This window comes from Myotis myotis, unplaced genomic scaffold (genome assembly GCF_014108235.1).
Source record: "Myotis myotis isolate mMyoMyo1 unplaced genomic scaffold, mMyoMyo1.p scaffold_m19_p_6, whole genome shotgun sequence".
Lineage (NCBI taxonomy): Eukaryota > Metazoa > Chordata > Mammalia > Chiroptera > Vespertilionidae > Myotis > Myotis myotis.
In genome coordinates this window covers 87832525-87846579 of record NW_023416368.1, presented here as the reverse complement: position 1 = coordinate 87846579, position 14055 = coordinate 87832525, and the positions used below count along the sequence as shown (strand labels likewise).

Sequence of the window (14055 nt, the reverse complement as noted above, 5' to 3'; positions counted from 1 at the left end):
TTTACATCTTTATTGTTGAACTATCCCAGCAGAGTTTTACTACATTGGAGTCTCTGGTGGTTTTTATAAGCTGTACAGGCTTCTGGGGGACTCAGTTAGTCAGGAAACCTTAACATCTCTGGCGTTTAACGCTTTGGCGATGGGTTGTAACAAATGATATTATTAACAGCTGGAGGGACAGAAGATGAAACATGTAGGGTTAATCCAAATTGACAAATGTCATTTGGCATCTACTACATGCAGGCATTTTGTAAGGTGCTAGGATCATGGCGCCATTGGCAAGTTTGAGCAGGCAAACGGGAGTAGATGGAAAAGCTATGCATCACATGGATCTTCACATGCTTCTTGTGCTCAGAAGTGAGTGCCTTCTTATTACTCGTCTGAACAGTGTGGACATCTTTTAGTAATTCATGCAAAGGCATTGTACATGCTAACACTGACTTTACTCACTGCCTTGTCCCTCACCAAAATTAACTAAAGATTAAAAGATGTTAGAGGTACCTGAATATGAAGTCGTGGGCTAGGAAAATACTGCTGGATTGTGCTTTGGCCCTACATTGCCTCCACCATTTTATTTCCCCGGAAATTGATTTACATCATTGTTTGTTTTGCCTTCTCATATGAACAGTAGAAATCTCTATAGGTTTGCACATGATGAGTATAACTGAAATTGATCCACACATTCATTCTTCCTAGAAACAGTACAGTTAGGATGCTCTAAAAATACATTCTTTGATTCATTAAAATAAACTTCTTAAGAATGTAACAAACATGAACATAATTATCTCTAGGAAGAAATTTTCCTATATGTCCTAAGAAGAAGCAAACAAGAAGGAACTGAGAGACTGAGCCAAAAAAGCTAAAGAAAGAGGAGGTGAGTTGAGTTGGAGTTTTAAAAAAAGCAATAGAAAACAGAAGTTAGAAAGAAGGAAGGAAGATATTTATGTCATAACACTGTATCATTCATATTAATTTTAAAAGAAAAATAACTTTCTTTTACCACCGTATGTGCCAACATCATGTGAGATAGTGTCATATACTGAGGGTTATGACAGTACAAGTTAAATAAAGAATTGGCTGAGTTCATGACTGTGAACTTAGCACTTTGATATCCAAGGAAGAGCTAGAAAATTAGACTCTCAGAAGTCCCCAAGTTGGAGAATCTGGATTATAAAATAAGGCTCTAGGAATTCTCTACTACCACATGTGATAGGGCTAAGATGACAGATGAGTATATTCTCAGAGATATGGAGCATTCTATCTGAAACTAGGCCATTGATCACTTCAAGATGAGCATGAATCCAAGGGTACATTTTAACTCCATATGCACCAAATAGTGTCACTCTGTTCCTTGACCTTTACTGCTCTTCTGGTCCTAAAGGCATGATGTAAAGAGTAAAGATAGTACCTTTTATCCACACCAGTGAAAGAAGAAATACCCAAGTTATACTGACTACCTACTATAAAAGAAATTAGCAGGAATCAGCACACAATTATAATAAGGTTCACCACTTTTCACAAGATGATTTGTGAGAGGAACTGATAAAATTACAGTGCCACCAGAGGCTCTTTCAGTGATTGAGCCTAATAAGCAGCAGGCAGGTGGAGACAGGCAGAGGTGGATCTCAAGGTTCCTTGGGATTTTGGCTGACTGCCCCCTGGGACTGGTGCTGTTAAATCCCAGCCTTGCCGGCTGATGTGGCTCAGTGGTTGAGCATTGGCCCAGAAACCAGGAGGTCACTGGTTCAATTCCCAGTCAGGGCACAAGCTCAGGTTGCAGGCTCGATCCCGAGTGGGGAGCATGCAGGAAGCAGCCAATCAATGTTTCTCTCTCATTGATATTTCTATCTCTCTATCCCTCTCCCTTCCTCTCTCTAAAAAGAATAAAAACCTATAAAAAATATTTTCAAAAAAAAACAGCCTTGGTGCACAGCTTGATCCTTCCTGCACGCACCCAGGGCCCAGCAGAGGCAGCCACAAACTGTGCATCGGTTTGTAGCTTCAAACAGGTTGCTTAGGGCTCGTCACAGGCAGCGTCTGACATTGGCCTACAGCACAGTTTCTCCCAAAAGGCCCAAATATCAATGACGACATCAGTGCAGGACTCATTTATCCCCACAAGTGGCACATCCAAAGGGAGATCTCAGCAGGTGCCAGACCCTGCTGAGTCAAATTCCGGTCTGTGTGCACAGCAGTGCCTTCACTGTGGTTAGGGTTGATCCTCACAGTTAGCCAGCCTGAGTGTTGACTCCAGGTACTAATGGGCCAATAGCAATTAGACTCAATTACAACAGGAAGGCCTACATAAGCCGTGCAAGGGACACTCCAGAACTCCCAGCGCAGGTGATGAAGGAAATTGCACCACGAGTCCCACAGGACACCTATGACATAAGGCCACCCTACCAAGACTGAGAGTCATAGCAGATCGACCTAAAACAGTAAAACCTTGATATAATGGGCTAATTCAGGCTGGGGGGTGTCCATTAAAGCTGAAAGTCTGTTACATAATAAAGTAGGTTTTCCAAATGTGTATGGTAAAAAATTGGCAAATTAGTTAGTTTACCTGTTTTTACTTATGTAGACATATGTGTAATTAAAATTAAGTATGTATAAAAAGTTTAATTCCACAGAAAAGCTTTCTATATATATTCCTGTAATTTTAAATTTATGTTGAATAGTCTAGTAAATGGGTGCATTTCACCAGTCAGCATTTCACAAATAAACAAATGCACACAGGTAGGGCGTGGCTTAGCTCACATCGGAACATCTGCCAGCACATAATAAAACTGCTGCAGAAAGTCAAAACACACGACAACAGAACCAATTACTACCTGTGCTGCAGTGTGACCATGCGCTAATCATTCACTGAACATTGTTTACAAGCAGTGACTCTTGGATTTAAATATGTATACTAGCCCTGGCCAGTTTGCTCAGTGGTTAGAGTGTCAGCCCACAAACCAAAGGGTCATGGATTTGATTCCCAGTCAAGGGCACATACCTTGATTGCAGATTCAATCCCTGGCCCTGTTGGGATGGACCAGAAACCACCAATCAATATGTCTCTTTCATATCAATGTTTCTCTCTCTTTCTCTCCTCTCTCTTCCCATCTTCCCTCTATTCCACTCTCTCTAAAAATCAAAGGAAAAAATATCCTCACTCTTCAGGTGAGGATTAAAAATATAAATAAATAAATATGTAGACTAGCCCTGGCTGGTGTTTCTCAGTGGTTACAGCATTGGCCCATACACTGAAGGGTCACAGGTGAAATTCCCGGTCAAGGGCATATACTTGGGTTGCAGGTTTGATACCCAGCCTCAATTGGGGCATGTGTGGGAGGCAACCAATTGATGTGTCTCTCTTGCATCAATGTTTCTCTCTCTCTCTCTCTCTAAAACATTAATCAAAAATATATCTTCAGGTAAGATTAACAAAAATAAATAAATAAATGGACTATAGTTATAGATATGTAATATTTATTTATGTCAGCAAAATTACTACAGTATTTTTCCAACATATGGCCTGTTAGCTAAAATTTGTTTAAAATAACAGTGAATTAATAACAAAAAATAACCTATTAATTTAATTATAAGCAAATCTTGATTAAAAGCATTTTTAAATTAATAGGATGTTAATTTTCATATATGACATACAGACCAGAAACTTTGTTTATTAAATCTACAGTCTGTTAAATCAATGTCCACAAAATCAACTGTACACAGAGCATTTCACTCCAAAGAAGCAGAATATAATTCTTTACAAGTGTGTACAGAACATTTTCTAGGATACATCATATGCTGGACACAAAACAGTCTCAATAAATTTAAGAAGATTGAAATCATATCAAGCATCTTCTCTGACCATAATGGTATGAAACTAGAAATCAACCACAAGAGAAAAAAAGAAAACACCTGAAAAACATGCAAAGACATGGAGGTTAAATAGCATGTTACCAAACAATGAATGGATTAACGAGAACAAGAAAGAAAAGTGAGTGTCCATTTATATTTTCACTAATAGAATCTAAGAGTTCTAGTTGCTCAATATTATTACTCTCTCAATTTCTGCTTTTTACTTGGGGGTGTTTATAATATTTATAGTTAATGTTGTTACTGATATGAATAGGTTTAGGTATATCACTTTGCTAATTGTTTTTTATTTGTCCCATCTCATATTGGTTCCCTTTTTCTCTTTTTCTGTCTTCTTTTAGATTTTTTCTTTTTATTAAGTCACTAGAGGCCCAGTGCACAAAATCCATGCACAGGTAGGGTCTCTAAGCCTGTCTGGCAATCACGGCTGATCTGTGGGGTGACCAGCAGGGTGATGGGGGCTCCCACTCACACCCGCCTTGGCTGTCCTGGCGCCGCCCACTCAGTCAGGGTCTGTGGGCTGGGGGCAGCTCCTGCATTGAGCGTCTGCCCCCTGGTCGTCAGTGCATGTCATAGCAACCAGTCATTACACCGTTCAGCTGATTTGCATATTAGGATTTTATATAGATAGACTAGAGGCCTGGTGCACAAAAATTTGTGGACTCGTGGGGGGGGGGGGGGCCCTCAGCCTGGCCTATGCCCTCTTGCAGTCTGGGACCCCTCGGAGGATGTCCACCTGCTGGCTTAGGCCCACTCCCTGGGGGATCAGGCCCAAGCTGGCAGTCAGACATCCCTCTGGCAGCCCGGCAGCCCTCAGGGGATGTCCACTTACCAGCAGGGAGAAGACCTAAGCTGCAGTCGGACATCCTTAATGCTGCTGAAGAGGCAGGAGAGGCTCCCGCCACCACCACTGTGCTGGCAGCCATCAGTCTGGCTTGTGGCTGAGCAGAGCTTCCCCTATGGGAGCGCACTGACTACTAGGGGACAGCTCCTGCATTGAGCATCTGCTCTTTGGTGGTCAGTGTGTGTCATAGTGACAAGCCATTCCCAGTTGTTCTGTTGTTAGGGTCAATTTGCATATTACCCTTTTATTATATAGGATAGAGGCCTGGTGCACGGGTGGGGGCCAGCTGGTTTGCCCTGAAAGGTGTCCCAGATCAGGGTAGGGGTCCTGCTGAGGTGCCTGGCCAGCCTGGGTGAGGGGCTTATGGCTGTTTGAAGGCTGGTCAAGCCTCCCCCCCAGTGGGGACCCTCACCCCATGGAGGTTTGGCCAGCCTGGGTGAGGGGCTGAGGGCCGTTTTCAGGCTGGCCAAGCCCCCCCAGCAACGGAAGCTCCCAGCCTCTCCTTTTTTCTTTTTTTTTATTCTGGGTTTTATTTACCTTCTATCATTGAAACTTGTAGCCTTGAGTGGAGGTATGAATTCTATGAAACAGTTTTTGTGTCTGTGTATTTAAAAGATGCTGCTCATTAGTATTTCATGCATTTTTTTCAGCAAGAAATATTCCACCAGTGGTACATCTACACAATGGAATACTATGCTGCGGTAAAAAAGAAAGAATTCTTACCATTTGCAACAGCATGGATGGAACTGGAGAGCATTATGCTAAGCGAAATAAGCCAGTCAGAGAAAGATAAATATCACATGATCTCACTCATTTATGGAATATAATGAACAACCTAAAGTGATTAACAAAAACAGATCCAGAGACAGAAAAGCATCGATCAGATGGTCAAACCTCAGAGGGAAGGTAGGGGAGGGGGGTGTAAGGAGGAGAGATCAACCAAAAGTCTTATATGCATGCATATAAGCCTAACCAATGGACACAGACAACAGGGGGCTGAGGGCATGAGTGTGTGTGGGGGGGGGGGCAATGGGGGGATAAGGACACATATGTAATATCTTAATCAATAAAGAAAAATTATTTTAAAAATAAAATAAATAAATAATAGAAGCAAAAAAATAAAATAAAAGGAAAAAGAAATATTCCGCCATCCTTATCTTTCTTCCTCTGCATGCATATGTCTTTTTTCTATAGCTAGTTTAAAATTTCTCACTTGCTTTGAGCAACTTAATTATGATGTGCCTTAGTATAGATTTCTTTTTGCCTGGGTTTTATTGAGTTCCTTAGATCTATGGAGTTATCGTTTTCTTCAGATTTAAAAATATTTCCACCATTTTTTCATTGCACATTGTTTCTGTTCCTCAAAAACCCTCCTCTCATTCAAAGTCACTAATTGCACATATCAGACACTTCAAGTTATCCACAGCTCACTGATGTTGTGTTTAATTTTGACACTTTTTACTTTCTTTTTACTATTGTATAGTATGTCTTCTGGTCTATTAATCTCTTCTTCTGCAATGCCTGCTCTGCAATGCAATTAATTTGATTCAGTTTGTTTTTTATCTCAAACATTAGTTTTCATCCCTTGACATTTGATTATTTTTTAATATAACTTCCATGTTACTATGGAACACAGTCCTATCTCTAGCTCTTAGAATAGATGGACTATAACTGTTTTAATGTCCTAGTGTACTGACTCTATCATTTGTGACATTTCTAGGTTGGTTATGACTGATTGGGTTGTTTTTTTATTTTTTAGTTATGGGTCACATTTTTCTGCTTTTTACATTCCTGATAATTTTTAATTGGACACATTGTGAATGGGGCCAGCCTGGGTGAGGGGCTGAGGGCTGTTTTCAGGCTGGTCAAGCCCCCCGGCAACGGAAGCTCCCAGCCTCTCCTTTTTTCTTTTTGGGTGCTCAAAATTCTTATTTTTATAAATATTCTTTAGCTTTGTCTGGCATGCAGTTTCTTGGAAACAGTTTGAGCCTTTTGAGTCTTGCTTGTAAGCTGTGTTGGCGGGACCAGTGATGTGTTTAATTTAGAGCTAATATTGTCTACTATGGAGTCAAGACCCCTTTGTGTTTTCTACTTGATAAGCTATTAAATATGAAGTTTTCTAGTCTGTGAGTTGAAGACAGACAATATTTTATTTCTGTGTGAGCTATGTAGTTACTACTATTTTCTCTATTTCTTTTAAAATCGATCTTTTGTGACCGTTTGGTAGTTCATTCTCTCTCTCTCTCTCTCTCTCTCTCTCTCTCTCTCTCTCTCTCTCTCTCTCACACACACACACACACACACACACACACACACACACACTGATCCATAAGAAACTGAAGACTCAGGGGATCCCTCATCAGACTCTAGAGCTCCCTTTCTGTCTCTCCCTCATATCTAGTAAGTACTCTTCCTTCAAGTTCTAGCTGCTCCCTAGATACTCAGCTTTGTTTTCCAAACAAACACTGGGTCCCTTCTCCTGCGCTGCAGCCTTAACGCTCTCCCCAGACTTTAACCTGGATCATTGCAGGGCTCACGCCATTTGTCCCCTCCTCTCAGGGATCACTGTCCTGTGTTGTCTACTGTCCATTGACTTGAACACCATTGTTTTATATATTTGTCCGGTTTTGCCCTTTGCTTTCATCTGTATTATTTATTACTTCATCTTATTTGGGGGTGGAAATCTGAATACAATCTCTTTTTAGCAAAATCCATGATTTAAAATTTGTTAATGAATCTCTGGTAAGCCAATTTCAGTCCCCTTGAGGGAGATGTTCATGACTCACAATGGCCTTTCCAGGTCACTCTCTCTGAAGCCTGATATTTTGAATGAGGAACCTGAAATAGAGATAATAAGTAATTAGCTAAGGTTACAAGAAGGAAATGACAGGCACTAGAATCAAATCCAGGTGAGTCTTTTGCCAAAGCCCACATTCTTTACTCCATTATGCTTCTTACACCTGCAAGTGAGTTATGGAGGCCATATTTGATATCAGAGACTAAGTGACTAGAGTCCAACAAAAATACCAATATTGTGAAATCCCAAGGTCAAGTGGCAAAGAGAGTCTCAACTGAGAATAGACTTGATTTCTACAAACTAACTTTTCTTCTTCCTCCCTACCTCTAATTCTCTCCTTTTTTCCCATCCTACCATGTACTTTTACTGGATTTATCAGGTTTGTCATCTAACAGTTGATTGAGATTAAAATCCTCTAATCAGTCTGAAAGGTGGTGAAGTGGTATTGCTAGTCAAAGCCCCATTTTAAAAAAAAGAAAATAAATGAAACTGACCATTGAAACACTGGTGACAGGGTAGCTCAAAGGTTACTCTTCATCTGCTGCTTGGACCTCACTTTCAGCTTCTCGCCTTCCTCCCTGAACAGCATGAGCTTCAGCACCCCCTCCAACTTCTCCACAAACTTCGGAGCCCAGGGATTTGTGCAATAACCCAGCCACCCGGCCATCCAGCCAGCATCTATGCAGGTGCTGAGGTTTTGGGCTTCTGGTTCTCTGTGTCTTACTCTACCAGTGTGCAGGGCAACTGGGGGTCCCAGGGCCTGGCTACGGAGATGACACGGCTCTGGTGGGCAATAGGGAGCATCCAGAGAAAAAGGAGACTATGCAATGTCTGAATGACTACCTGGCCTCCTACCTAGAAAGAGTCAGGAGCCTTGAGGCTGATAATCAGAGATTGGAGAGCAAAATCCAAGAACACCTGGAGAAAGAACCCAGGTCAAAGACGGGGCATTATTATTTCAAAACCATCAAGTCCCTGAGGGCTCAGATCTTTGCAAGTTCTGTGGACAATGCCCATATTGCTCTGCAGATTGCCAATGCCCGTCTTGCTGCTGAAGACTTCAGAGTCAAGTATGAGACAGATCCAGCCATGCACCAGTGTTTGGAGAGTGACGTCAGTAGGCTCTGAAAGGTCACTGATGACCCCAATGTCACTTGACTGCAGCTGGAGACAGGGATTGAGGCTCTCAATAAGGAGCTGCTCTTCTTGAAAAAGAACCACAGGGAGAAAGTAAATTGTCTACAAAACCAGATTGCCAACTCTGGGTTGACTGTGCAAATAAATGCACCCAAATCTCAGGACCTCAGCAAGATCATGGTGGACACTGTGGCTCAGAAGAGTCTGTTTCTAGAGCGTTAATAACTGTCTCTACACGTCTTAAGAGATCATTACACATTTTATAAAACCTTACTTATTTTAGTTTAAGGTACTAGGAAAACAAAATACATGGCTCATAACACTTCAACATGAAGAAAGTGTGGGTTGGGAAATCAAACCAATAAGAAGCTAATCTGAGTCCCAGGAGGGAAATCCCTGGTCTAGAAATTGGTGCAGGAGTCAGCAACCTCTCCCAGGCGTGGCAACAGGAAACATGCTGTGATTTGTTTAGTGACATGGTGGCCAAAGCTATGGAGAGTCATGTGCAAGCATGTGCATGGACACGGGGAAGACCCACCCAGCCAATGCACCAATTTTTAAGTTAATCTCTTCTCACTCCTTCCCGTTACATCCCAAGTCTTCAGGTTTCTGCAGAGCTGAGAGCCTGAGGCCTGCTCAGCTTTCTTCTAGCTTGTCCCCTATCGCTGGAGCAAGCAGGTTCTCAGTGAGACAATATTTACCACATATAGCACAGTGTCTGGAACACGAGAAGATATTTCAATAAACATGGTTAGCACCTGTGAGGCAACTGTTGACTGGTTATTTTGTCCTTTCACCTTGACATGCTTGGAAAGATCTCAACAAGGACTTGGCATGTTTCTTCAGAAAGCTCCCAGTCCCTGAATTGAAGGGTGTAATAACAGAAAGGAGACCACATACTGACTTGCAGTCATGCTACTGGATAAAAACTGGCCAGGGAGGATAGCTAACTCAAACACAAAGAATTTTTAAGCCACAGGAATCTCCTAAGATTTTGTGTGTGAAACCAGTTTTCTAGATGGCCATTCTGTGGGAAAGAAGGAAAGAATGTAGTTGGTAAGTTTGTTGGTTATTCTTAACCCCAAATCTCATTGGGGCTATGACTCTATAAATAATCCATTAATGTGGAAGAAGTGTATCATTTTGTAAAAACAAAACTGAAACACAACAGAAATAGAAATCAAAGAGCTGATTTGCGTGTTCTCTTGCCCTACCAAAGAAAGGCAAGAGAGAGGGAAAGAGGGTTCTTTCAAAATGTAACCTTCTCTGATTCTTTTGAAACATGGTTTTCTAACTGTTTAGATTTATGAATAACTATTGAAGGGTCACTATCGAGTAAAGTAAACTATGCAAATTCGTTTTCTATTGCTCCATAACAAAACATCCCCAAATTTACCAGCTTCAATCAATAAACATTATTTCACAATTTTTGTGGGTCAAGGATTTGGGAGTGTTTTGCTGGGTCTCTCATGAGGTTGCATTCAAGCTCTTGGTGGGGGGGCTGCTGTCTCTGGTGCCCACCTGGCTCTTGTGGAGCCACTTCTGAGCTGACCTTGCGGTTGTTGATTGGAGGGGTTAGTCCTTCACTATGTGGGCCTGTCTATAGAATCGCTCACAAAATGGCTTCCCCAGAGCAAGTGACGAGAGAGAGAGAGAGAGAGAGAGAGAAAGAGAGAGATTATTTTGGGAGTAACATACAATCGCTTCTGCTGAGTGGTATTGGTCACAGTGATCAGTGTAGGAGGAAACTACCCAAACATGCAAATACCAGGAAGTGAGAGTTTTGGGGACCAACCTGACGGCTGGTTGCTACACTATTCCAATTGTTCTACACACATTTGGTCTGCAGCCTCGTGGTTCCTCTGTCTACGACACTGTGATGACAAATAAAAATTTAAGGTGTGATGAACTAGTTGGTATCCATGGTACGGAGTGCCCTCAGTGGGTAGGTTCACCACCACACACATACTGTGTCACTAGTCATTCTTTTATCCTATTAGAAGTCCAAGGCATGCATCTTCAAATGGTGAATGTATTGTGCTAGGTTTGTATATGAAGAAAACTTATAATTAACCATGTAGTTTAGAATGTATTTAGGAAATAGAATGATATAAACAAATGTGGATACACTGAGTATTATACAGTAAGAACCAGTTCCAGGTCCGTGTGTGTTACTAACTAGAACTACGTCAGGCAAGCCACCTAACCTCTTTGAGCTTATGATATCAACTATAAAATGAGTGTGTGGTATTAGGTGGTTTCTAATAATACTGCTATTTCTAAAAATTGGTTATTTAATGATATTCTAATTATGGAAAATTCCCAATAAGATGCATTTCAGAGTATAATTTTCTAGACAATAGCATTTCCAAAGTAAGAGAAATCCATCACAAATGGGCCCGTAATCTATCTGAATCAGATCAAGATTATTGACTGCATTCGCTTATGACAAACTGCCACATGCCGGGTCCCTGGGATATTCAGGGCTGGCATTAGAGGATGGTGTGTAAGCACTGCAGAGGTTCCTCCCATAGGGGCCAGAGAGGTGTGTCCCCAAAGCACAGTTTTCATAGGTCACATATGCAGCATGGGGTCACGTCTATCCCCACAGGTCTAGGCGTATACCTTTTTTCATTTACATGCCATAAAGTTGACTTGTGCTAAGTGTGCAATTCAATGACTTTTAGCAAGTTACAGAGTTATGCGATCATAACCACAATCTAATGTTCATCATTCCCAAAAGGCCTATATCCATTTGTAGTCCATTGCTTTTCCAGCTCCAATCCCCAGGCAACCACTAAGTCTACTGTCTCTATAAATTGCCTTTTCTGGAATTTTCATACAAATGGAATCACACACTATGTAGTCTCTTGCACCTAGCCCCTTCATATAAAAGAGGTGTTCAAGGTGCATCCATGTTGTAGTATGTATCAGCAGTTTGTTCTTCTAAGTTCAGAATAATATTCATTTGTGCGGGCATTCTGTGTATCTCTTCACCAATGTATGGACAGTTGGGCTACTTCCACTTCAGAGCTGTTAGAAATAATTCTGCTATGAACATTTCTGTCAAATCTTTGTGAACATGTGTTTTCATTTCTCTCAGATAAATACCCAAGTAATGGAATTTCTGGGTCACATGGGTTAAATTCTATCAAGTTTTTAAAAAACTGCCAAACTGTTCTCGAGAGTGGCTGCACCATTTCACATTGCCATGTTTTATTATATCAACAGGCATTGATGGGCAGTGAGGAAAGTGTAAACTGGGGAGCCTCTTCTCGTCAAGGTAACCCCAGCTCCCAAAGACCTTATGCCTAACTGACAATGAAGTTTTGGGTCAGTGACCACTGAAACAATTGTTTTCTGGACTAAATTCTTCCTGATTGTACTAAGAAGCAATCCCTATTGCCCTACCTGGTTTGGCTCAGTGGATAGAGCGTTCCATAGACTGAAGGGTCCCTGGTTCAATTCCAGTCAAGGGCACATACCTTGGTTGCAGGTTCCCCAACCCAGGTAGGGGTGTGTGTCTCTCTCACATCAAGGTCTCTCTCTGTCTCTCCCTCTCCCTTCCACTCTCTCTAAAAATCAATAGAAAAATATCCTTGGATGAGGATTAACAAAACAAAAAAAGAAGAAGCAATCCCTGCTTAGTTGTGTGGGTGCTATTGTATGTCCTTTTTCACTGTTGAGACAGCCCAAAGCAAAGTTCTAAAATCTAAAAAATGAACCTCCCGCCCCAAGTAGTTCATCTCATTGCATAAATGCCAATCTCTTTGTAGCCAATATTTAGACCTCAGAAAGAGACAATGTATTCCAGAAAATGGTCAAAGATATCTTTATATTAGTCTAATATTTTGCTTGTGAAAAAGTATCCTGCAGGTGAGGAAAGTTCTCTGTATTTTATTTAGGAAAATGCCTGCATCATTTTCCTCTGTAGTTAGTTTAAAGGATCTTTAAGACATGGATGGACCTAAAGAGTAATATGCTAAGTAAGTCAAACAGAGAAAGACAAATACCATGATTTCATTTATATGTGGAACTAAAAAAAGAATATAAATCAACAAACAAAACAGAAACAAGGTCACAGATACAGAGAACATTTTGATGGTTCCCAGATGGGAGGGGGTCAGCGGGTGGGTGGAAAAAGTGAAGGGATTAAAGAGTACAAATTGACAGTTATGAAAAGAGTTACAGGGATGTAAAGTACAGCACAGAAAATCTATAATAATAAAAGTGTAATATGCTAATTAGGCTGGACAGCCAAACAACGTTCCAGACATCCTTCCAGACAACCTTCTGGATGAAGCTGGGGCTGCAAGGGCCGAGACAAGCCACCTCAGCTGCAAGGACCGAGCCCCTTTCACGAATTTCGTGCATCAGGCCTCTAGTATAGTCAATAATATTATAACAATAAAGAGGTAATATGCAAATTGACCCTCACTTCATCGCATCGTCACAAGATGGCTGTGCCCACAGTGGAGGCAGGGTTCCCATAATACAAGATGGCTGCACTCACAGTGGAGGAGGGGTTCCCATAACGAGCCATAACAAGCAATCAGCAGGGACCTGAGGCTGTGTGGTGCTGGGCTGGTGCGGGAGACCTGAGGCTGCGCTCCCTCGCCTGGCAGGGCTTGACGGGGGACCACAGGCCGCACCCCCAGCCCAGTGGGGCTTGACAGGGGACCTAAGGCCATGCCCCCCCACTCAGCAGGGCTTGACAGGGGACCTCAGGCCAGGCCCCCCACCCCAGGCCATGGCACCTGAGGCCATGCCCCTGCCTGACACTGGGCTGGGGGACCTCAGGCCACACACCCCCAGCCCTGGCACCAGGCCAGGGGACCTGAGGGTGCACCAGGGGACCTGAGGCTGCATCCCCCTCCCACCAAGCAGGGCTTGATGGGGGCCCTGAGGCTGTGCCCCCCCACCCGGCAGGGCTTGACGGGGGTAAAACCAGCCAGGTCTGGATCTTGCCCAATGGGGGTGGGGCCGGCCAGGTCTGGGTCTTGCACAATTTCGAGGTGCACATGGGTAGGCAGGGACTTGACTCTGGGTCCCATGGGGTCCCTCTGACAGGAGGAAGATTTTCATATACATTTTACTGATTTTCTTTCATCTCTGACACTTCTATTATAGAGAAAGGGCAAATAGCAATATTAACATATTTCCTCTAATTAATTCCCTCTTAATCTGCACAAATTTCATGCACCGGGCCACTAGTATTATAATAACTACGTATGGTGTCAGATGGGTACTAGAATTATCAAGGTGATCAGATCACTTCATAAGTTATATAAATGTCTAATATCTATGTTATACACCTGAAACTAATATAATATTGTATGTCAACTATGATTGAAAAATAAAAAATTTTTTTTTAATTCTTAGCTTGTGGGCCATGGAAAAATAGGTCACA

At 42.1% G+C, this 14055-nt stretch overlaps 1 pseudogene; it reads left to right on the top strand.

The window, feature by feature from the left end:
• The first annotated feature begins 8095 nt into the window (after positions 1–8095).
• Positions 8096–8867, top strand: LOC118658556 (annotated as a pseudogene).
• Positions 8868–14055: the final 5188 nt, after the last annotated feature.